Here is a 6,529-nt window from a genome sequence, read left to right on the forward strand (position 1 = left end):
TCATGATTTTAGTTCATCCTTAAACACGAAATTTACACCTACATGACCTAAGTATATCATTATTCACTCTATTTTTCCCAAATTGACTTGCTCTGTCTCAAGCCAAGAAATCCTAGCTCTCAAGAAACTGGTCAGTCTTAAGTAATCCATTCAAGAACTCCAAGAACCTTCAAGGTTTCCTTTCTAAGGTATGCATAGTATTCATTCATGGACTCCTTTCGTCCATTAAGCCCAAGATACTCTTTTCAAAGTTCAAGTATATGGATTTTTATGAATTCTATGTTGGGTTTGCTTTTGTTCATGTTGATAATGACCAATTGAATTCTAATCCATGTTAAGTGGAATTAATTATTATAGGTGTAGATTCATGTGAATCCATGATTTAACCCTTGAATGGTGAAATTAGAACTGAATCATGATGTTTACCTGTTGTGTAATGTTGTCTACATATACTATGCTCACTATGTGTTTGATTAAATGCCTATGGGAAGGAAAAGTGCCATACTAGTATGATAATATGAAATCCCCATTCATATACAAGTTCATGCATGTAAAGTGTTTGATGAAATATCTTAGTCAATGGATTATAGATATGAGTGTAGCCATTGTTGTGCTTTAGGATTTATGCCATGAATTACTTTTATGATATCGAGTCTTGGGGGTATTTAATACCCGATAATTTAGTTGTGTGCCTAGAGCCAGTGTCATGTTTTCACAATATCCTCAGTCAAGCCATGTTTAGTAGAATTCAGTCAGTCATGTGACTCAGGAAAAATCAGTAAACTTAGTAATCCCAGTAATCTCAGAAAGCTCAGTACTTCAGTAATCTCAGTAGTATTCCGTCAGTCAAAAGAACTCAATGAACTCAACCCAGTTTAGTTCAGTTAATCATATTCAGTATCTATTCAGATGGGAGTAGGATTTAGAACCAGGTAAACCAAAGATAAGGACACATACTGACAGTTAAAGGTGAGATTATTATAAGCAATCCTTGCGTTCCAAAACTATGTAGCCAGCATAGGTTGAGACATCAACACTGACAGATGATGGTTGATGAGATGGATAAACACTGTCAGACGATGGTCCCACCGTTCTCTTTTAGGGACACTGCCAAATGAGGGTCACCATAGCTTGTGTTTACTAGTGGTGTGGTATTGACACCTTTTCAATTGGGGTTACAGATTGGACCCCAACCTAGCTATTTTGATTTATTTAGGGCAGGTTGGTTAGATTACTACTTCCCATAGTTATATTTTTAGACTTAGTCTCAGTAATAGAGCTCAGATAGTTTTTCAGAATTTTAGGACTGTCAAATACAGTCCACTCAGAACAGTACGGATCTCAGTTAGTTCCATCAGAACCTAGACTGTCAGATACAGTCACTAAGTATCGGTTATATTAGTTATCAGTAACTAATGTTATCAGTATTCAAACTCAGTAGTCACTACCATCACAAATTCAGTCATAGTCACTTATTCGTGCATATATTTGAACCCTTTGCATTCATCCTACCTCACTTGCATACTAGTATATTCCAATGTACTGACGCATTTGCGCTATAGTGTTTTATATCATAGGTTCAAAAGCACGATCTCCAGAGCATCAGTAGCGTTCTAATTTCAGCAGCAGAGTTAGTAGTGAGTACTCAACTTTCGAGGACATGATCATTACTTTATTTCTATATTACTTAGTTTATTTTAGTAGTTGGAGTTAGTTGGGGACATGTCCCATCAACTTCTTATTCAGACAGTTTAGAGACTTTCAGACTACAGTGTTTTTAGACTGGATGTTTTTAGACATTATTTTAGTTTTGGTATTGTCGTACCACATTATTCAGATATGGTTTTATTAGATCTTTATTAGTTTTGAACCTTATGGAATGTTTCAACCTACTATTTCAGCATTTATACAGTATATTATGTAGTATTCAGGTATAGATATCAGTCATGGGTTAGCTTGTGGTCCTTTGGGGTCATGAGCACCGTGTAGAGTTTCGGGTATCAGATTCGGGGCGTTACAAACTCCCTATGTATTAATAGGTCAAATCTAATACTTGAACCTGACTTTGAATATTTAAATAAATTATGGAATAACCCAAAAAATTCTATTAAATTGGAATGGTATAAAAAAAATTATTCATTAAAAGAAAGATATTCTTTTAGAGAAAAGTGGTGCAATGACATGAAAAGACAAAGATATAATATTGGATTTTTTAATTGGTTTGAAACCATAGGAAAACTAGATGATCAAAAGGATTCGTTAAGCATGATTGTTAATAAATGGTATACTCTTAGTAATAAAGTTGTAGAATCAGTAATTCTTCCATTAGAAGAAATTAGTCTACTAGTAGATGGTAGAGTTGTAACTGTCTCACCTTTTAAATTAGATATAGTTTATACTAAAGATGATCTGACAAATAAGGATATAAATAAAATTCCCCACCAAAATAATTATACAAATCGTTTATTACATGTAGTATCTAAACAGATTCTCAAAGGCGAGAATAAATAATTTTTAAACATAAACCAAGTTTTTCTCATCAACATAAAAAGTTAGACACTAATCCAATTATTAAATTACCAAAATTCTCAAAAGTTAAATTTCCTAAATTTGAAGAAAAGTTTGAAGTGCCAGACGTTATTTTAGGATAAATTTATGAAAGATTAAAATCTAAATTAAAGGTCACAAATGACAAAGTTATAAGAACTCTATCGGAAAGAAATGATAATGAAATTAACAAATTAAGTTCTAAATATTTGATAAAAAGAATTATTATACAAATCTCACCTTTTCGGATATCCTGTATGAAAAAATAAATTTTTATCTCATACATCACATTCCAAAAAAGAAATTGCACAATGGAATATAGATGGATAAGCAGTACATCCAATATATAATAAACAACATGAAATGGGAATGGCCAGTACGACATATAAAATTGCAAAAATGTTAGATAAACGAGCATCAACAATAACAACAACAACAACAAACCCAATAAATTCTGACATCATAGGGTCTGGGGAGGGTAGAGTATAGGCAGTCCATACCACTACCTCTAAAGAGGTAGAGAGGCTATTTTCAATAAACCCCCGCCTCAAGATAGAATTAGAAGCACCTCAAATAAACAAGCAACATTTATAATATATCAGGTTTTACAGGTACAATAAAATATTCGTGGGATAATTACCTCATAGATAGTAATAGACAAAGCATTTTAAATGCTACAACTATTACTCAAGGTATTAAAACCGAGTCTTAGAAGATTCCACTGCCACTTTAATTTATAGTATAGCTAAAATTTTTATGGGAGAACCTCAAATTTTTCAAGATAGAAGTATAGAAATATTATCAAATTTATCATGTCCAAAGTTAGACGATTTTAGATGGTGTAACGATGTTTTCCTCAACAAAGTCATGATTTGAGAAGATTATAATCATGATTGTTGGAAAGAAATTTTTGTAAGTGGTTTACCAATGTTACTTGGAGAAAAGGTGGGTATCTCAGATTCCTTGTCCTACGAGGAAGTTTCGTTGATATTTTTTATAGGAAAGTTCATAGATTGCGGAAAAAGTTTGCCACTTCGGTATGGTTCCTTTGGAGGAAACAAAAGGTTGAGAAAGTTTCTTGGGAAGTTAAGGAGGACCAAAAGTCCAAGTATCTATTTTTATTCCCGGTTCCTGATAATCGTGTTTGAGGTATTGAATACCCATAAACCATAGCTGTTTATGTAGTCTAGTCTTAGTAAATTATAGAATAGTCTTCAAAACATACTATGAGCATTATCAGAATAGTCAGATATCAGTTAGTTAAACTCAGAACATTCTTGTATTTCAGTGTCTTTCAATTGGGGGTAGGATTTAACACAAAGCAAGTATAGGGATAGTGGCTTCTATGTCAGATAGATAGAGTTGTTAGTTGCAGTACCTATACTCCAGAACTACGTAGTCAACGTAGGATATGAGAAGTCACCCATCAGACTAGGCTTGACAATCTCGCAGGGGTTACCCAGCAGTTTAGGATTGACACCCTTAGTCCTTTGGAGATTATATCAGTATACTGGATCCATACAACAAGTATTAGTACCCGTGGCATGGTATTAACACCCTTCCAAATGGGTTATAGGTGAGACCCTGATTAGCTTAAATTGGTGAATGTCGGTCAGATGATACCTCCCACAGTCTCAGCTACAGTCTAAGTTACAATCCCAATTTAGTTATTCAGTCTTAGTATTGTTTGATGAAATCATAAATATTTCTGTTATTTCAGTATTTCATTTTATAGATTTTAATCAGTTTATGTTATATGCTTGGTCATGCATCCTCAGTATCTACAGATTTTCATGTATCTTTAGATACTCAGGATGCATACTAATATGAAAAAAATGAATTTTTATCTCATACATCATATTCCAAAAAAGAAATTATGCAATGGAATATAGATGGATTAGCAGAACATCAAATATACAATAAACTACATGAAATGGGAATGGCCAGTATGACATATAAAATTGCCAAAATGTCAGATAAACAAGCAATATTATAATTATATTAGGTTTTATAGGTACTATAAAATATTGGTGGGATGTTTACCTCATAGATAATAATAGACAAAGCATTCTAAATGCGACAACTATTACTCAAGCTATTAAGACTAAGTCAATAGAACAAAAAGTTGAAAACCAAGTCTTACAAGATTCCACCGCCACTTTAATTTATAGTATAACTAAAATTTTTAAAGGAGAACCTCAACTTTTTCAAGATAGAAGTTTAGAAATATTATCAAATTTATCATGTCCAAAGTTAGATGATTTTAGATGGATATAACAATGTTTTCCTCAATAAGGTCATGGTTTGAGAAGATTATAATCTTGAATATTGGAAAGAAAAATTTGTAAGTGGTTTACCAATGTTCCTTCGAAAATGTGGGTATCTCAAATTCCTTGTCCAAGGAGGAAATTTTGATTGATATTTTTGATAGGCAAGTTCATTATTTGCGGATGAAGTTTGTGGCTTTGGTATGCTTTTTTTAGGAACCAAAAGGTTGAGAAAGTTACTTGGGAAGTCGAGGAGGACCAGAAGTCCAAGCATCCATTATTATTCCCCTTTCATTATAATCATGCTTGAGGTATTGAATACCCAAAAACCATAGCTTTTTATGTAGTCTAGTCTCAGTACATTACAGAATAGTCTTGAAAACATACTATGAGAATTATTAGAATAGTTAGATATCAGTCAGTTAAACTAAGAAAAGTCTTGTATTTTAGTGCTTTCATTTGTGAGTAGGATTTAGCAATGAGCGAGTGTAGGGATGGAGGATTCCCCGTCAGATAGGTAGAGTCATTAGTTGCAGTCCCTATACTCCAGTACTACATAGCCAGCGTAGGATATGAGAAGTCACCCATCAGTTCAGGTTTAACACCCTTAGTCCTTTGGACAGTATATCAGCTTATTGGTTCCACACAGCCAGTGTTAGTACTTATAGCACAATATTAACACCCTTCCAACTGGGGTTACAGGTTGGACCCCGATTAGCTTAAATTGGGCAATGTCGGTTAGATGATACTTTCCACAGTCTCAGATACAGTCTTAGTTATAGTCCCAGTTCAGTTATTTAGTCTGAGTGTTGTTTGACCAAAGCATGTAGATTTTAGTTATTTCAATATTTTTTTTATAGATTTTACTTAGTTCATGTTATATTCTTGGTCATGCCTCCTTAGTATCTATAAATTTTTACCTATCTTCAGTATTTATAAATTTTCATGCGTACTCCATAGTTACATATTTCCACATATTCCCTATACATTTAGATTTCATACTCTCTATTTTGTACTCCATGCTTTACATGCATATTCAGTATTTATCTAGTTTTTTAATATTTTATTAGAATTAGTCAGTTATTTCTATAGACTCTTATTTTAGTTTTGAATTCAGTTATTAAAACCTTATGTTAGTATTCTTCCGCATTTATGATCATGTTAACTAGTGCTCACAGTAGGTACCAGCTCATGGGTTAGATCATGGTCCCTCAGGACTGTAAGTACTGTGTGACGCCCAGGGTGTGCTCACAGGGCATTATAAACTTGGTATCAGAGCCTATGGTTTTAAAGTGTCCTATGAAGTCTAAAAGCCACATCAAGTAGAGTTTTGTGCATGGGTGTGCAACGTGTCCACTTATGGACGATAGGATATAAGGTGTTTAGGAAAAACTTTTCCTTCCCTCAGTATTCATGTCGTGTTAGTGACCATGATCTCAAGTTAAACTCCCTTTCTAATCTATTTCTTTCTTCTATCTACAAAACATGCCTCTCAATAAGAACAGGTGAAGAATAAGAAACTAATTAGCCCCTCAGCCCGTCCAAGCAGATCCTCTGGACTAGAATGTCTCTCACGTAGAATTTATAGCTACTTTCACTACTCTAACAAACTCTATAGCAACACAAAATGAATGGCCAACTACTGTTCTGACCAACCCAGTGGCTAATACTGCTGCAACCAGAATTCAAGAATTCTCTCGGATGAATCCTCTATT

This window comes from Capsicum annuum, chromosome 1 (assembly GCF_002878395.1).
Source record: "Capsicum annuum cultivar UCD-10X-F1 chromosome 1, UCD10Xv1.1, whole genome shotgun sequence".
In the NCBI taxonomy this organism is placed as follows: domain Eukaryota; kingdom Viridiplantae; phylum Streptophyta; class Magnoliopsida; order Solanales; family Solanaceae; genus Capsicum; species Capsicum annuum.